Genomic DNA, 3251 nt, shown 5'->3' on the forward strand with positions numbered 1-3251 from the left:
AGGACATAGTTGCATCAAAATTTGTCCAACTAGCAGAGTGGTTCTTACTGACCTCTGTCTAACGCCCTCAGGCCCCTCCCCATGCCGGCCTCTGTGGGGATGTCCTTTCCTCTGAGGACCCCCTTCCAGAGGCCACCGGAACCTCAGGAGCTCGCACTCTCCTCTTCTTGACGGGGTGGCGAGGGGGCGGTGAGGTGTGCAGGGCCCAGGACACACAGGCCGGAATAAACTCCCTGCAGTGTGCCCCGCAGGCTCCGAGCAGACACTCACCCCTGTGTGTTTGTGGCTATGTTTGAATTGGCTTCTCGGTTTCTAGAACTCTCTACTCTCGGGGGGAAGTTCTCCTCTGCCCAGAGGTCAGGACCGGAGTTTGGACGGAGACCACCCAAGGCAGTGGCCGGCCTCAGACCTCGCCCAAGGACTCGCCCCTTTCCCTTTCAGCTCTTCTCTGAGCTTCTCCTGGGTTCCTTCACACCCCCACCCCGAATCCTTCCTTCCTACCCCACCTCTGCCCCCACCCCAGTGCCCTTGCCCTGCCTTTTCTTCTGTCCAGCCTCCTCTGTGCCCTCCCTGCTCAGGCCCTTTGCTGACCTCCCTGGGCAGTTCAGGGACCCGCTGCAGGAGCCCTGCATTCTGTCAGGGCAGGGACCCTTCCCGGCCCATCAGCCAGCTCTGGGACTCTGTGAGCTCCTGGAAATGGCATCCGCAGGCTGGTGGTGTGTGCAACTTAGCATCCTGCTCAGAGCAGCGCCCATTATGTTTATCTGAGTCGCAAGGGATTTCAAGACCCAAAGAAGGTACCACCCACCAGCCGTGGGCTGTCCAGTAGAGTAAATGGTCACCGTGGCCCTGCAGCGGTGGGGAAGGCAGCTGGCTTTCGGCCTGCGCTCTCCGAGTGAACACGAGCCTCTCTGTCCTCTGGAGCAAGCTGCCACGCTGTGGACAGCCCACAGGACTGGCCATGGAAGACAGGCAACCCAATCTCAGCATCAGGCCTAAGCGCTGCAGGGGCCAACGGAAGCAAATCCACAGGAAAGGGAGGGCTCTGTGCTGGAACCTGGACTTGGCTGCCCTGCCTGAGCACCGACTGGCACGGCTGCGGCAATAAGACCAAGGGGCACCCTGACCCCACGGAGCTTGCATTCTAGAGGAGGAGATGGACAACAAGCTAAGAGAGAAATCTACACGCTCAGAGACTCGCACATGCTCTGCAGAAAGCGAAGCAGGAGGCGGAGCAATGTGACAGGGCGGCCGGGAGGAGGCGTCGAAAGGGTGGCCGGCAAAGGCTTTCTCGGAAGCTGGCATCCGGGCTGGTCTCCAGTGACGGGAACTCGGGGATGTGTGGGTCCTGGGAAGCAGCACTCGGAGGAGTAGGGTGGGAAGGAGGAAGTGACATAGGCAAAGGGCTTGAGCTTGGATTTGAACTTGAAGGCTAGAAGACCAGAGAGACTGGAGCTTAAGAAGCCAGGGAGGGAGTATACAAAGATGGGGTCAGCGAGGAGGCGGAGACAGGCATCGTGTGGCCTTTCGGGCCAGGGGGAGAATTCGGATTTCACACTGACTGCGTTTGAAACCCACGGGCAGACACTGGCTCACTGAACAGCTTCTCCCCACGCCCTGCAGGCCAGCGGTGAAGGCTGGGCGTGGCCTGCTCCCCTGGAGCCTGCACTTCTACTGGGACAGTCAATGGATGGAGCAAGGAGCACACAACGGACAATGATGAGCTCCATAGCGAAGAGGAAGTGGAAAGGCGCGGTGGAGAGCGCGGGCCACTGCCGGAGACAGAGGGGTCATGGAGGATGTACCTTGGAGGGACGTTTAGCTCTGACAGGAACGGTCAGGAGAAGCAACGGGGGAGGGGGAAGGCGGGGGAGGGGGGGCTCGAGGCAGGAGAAATGGCCAAGACAATGGCTCTCAGGAAGGAAGGAATGTTTGAGAGACAAGAACTAAGGCAAAGTTGGCAAGAGGGGGGAGTGGTAGAAAATTGAAGCCAACAGGCAAGTAGTTTTAGCTGAACCAGGAGGAGGCATGGAGAGTTTAGAAGGAGGCCTTCACCTGTCCAGATGCTGTAACAAAACGCCATGGACCGGGTGGCTTATGAATAACGGACATTCATTTCTCGCGGTTCTGGAGTTGGAAGCCCAAAGTCAGGGGGCCGATCTGTGTCAGTACTTCCCACGGCGGGGCGGGCAGGGTGCTCGGTGGGGTCTCTGATAAGAGTCTCATTCATGAAGGTTCCACCCTCACAACCTAAGTATCTCCCAAAGGCCCCATCGCCTAGGACCTTCACGCTGGGCACTGGGATCTCAACACAGGGCCTCGGAGGAACACAGACACTTGGTCTGGAGCACAGGGGAGCAGCTTCCCCGACTCTCGTTCTGGAAGCATCCTTTGCCTCGGTTGAAAGGACGCATTGGAAGAGTGGGGTGGGGCAAGTGACGCAGGTTGAACGGTTAGGAAGTATCACACACCTGCATGCCTGGCGCACTGTGACTGCGTGTCCCGGCTCCGGACAGGGCCCAGGACTGATTCCGGGACTTTTTTGGAGGTAAAGTCAACAGGGCTCCGCAGGCGGGGATGTGGCTGGGGAAGGACAAGGAACCGAAGGTCACTACCAGATTTGGGTTTGGCCGAGGAAATACGTGGTGGCATCACTCACTGGGATGGAGAGGCCGCCTGCCCGGTAAATATCACCGCTCCCATTTCACAGATGAGAAGACAAAGGTGCAACATACATGACCCCAACGCATATGCTGATCCACCAGGGCACGTTTGCCAAGAGTGGGGTTGCCCAATTGATTAACCATTTAGAAAAAAGAACCTACGGCAAAATCAAGAGGCATAGTGTGTGTGTGTCTGTGTGTGCGTCTGTGTGTGCATGTGTGTCTGTGTGTGCATGTGTGTGTCTGTGTGTGTGCATGTGTGTCTGTATGTGTGTGTGTCTGTTTCTGTATGTGTGTCTGTGTGTGTCTATGTGTCTGTATGTGTGTGTCTGTGTGTGTCTCTGTGTGTCTGTGTGTGTCTGTATGTGTGTGTGTGTCTGCTGCAGATGCCGTCAGAAGCACTCTCTCCAGCATCTCCATCCGTGAGGGGAACGGGACAGGAGAGGGAGGAGAAGCAGCTGAGCTGGGAGTACCAGGTCGGACCCTGGAAACAGCTGACAGTGTAACAGAGTCCTAGCCTCGCAGCTCGGATGGTCTCCTCTGTGGACAGATTCGCAAGAGCCTTCCAGGGCACGGCCAGCACCAGGG

The sequence above is a fragment of the Myotis lucifugus genome, unplaced genomic scaffold (assembly GCF_000147115.1).
Source record: "Myotis lucifugus unplaced genomic scaffold, Myoluc2.0 scaffold_595, whole genome shotgun sequence".
Taxonomy (NCBI): domain Eukaryota; kingdom Metazoa; phylum Chordata; class Mammalia; order Chiroptera; family Vespertilionidae; genus Myotis; species Myotis lucifugus.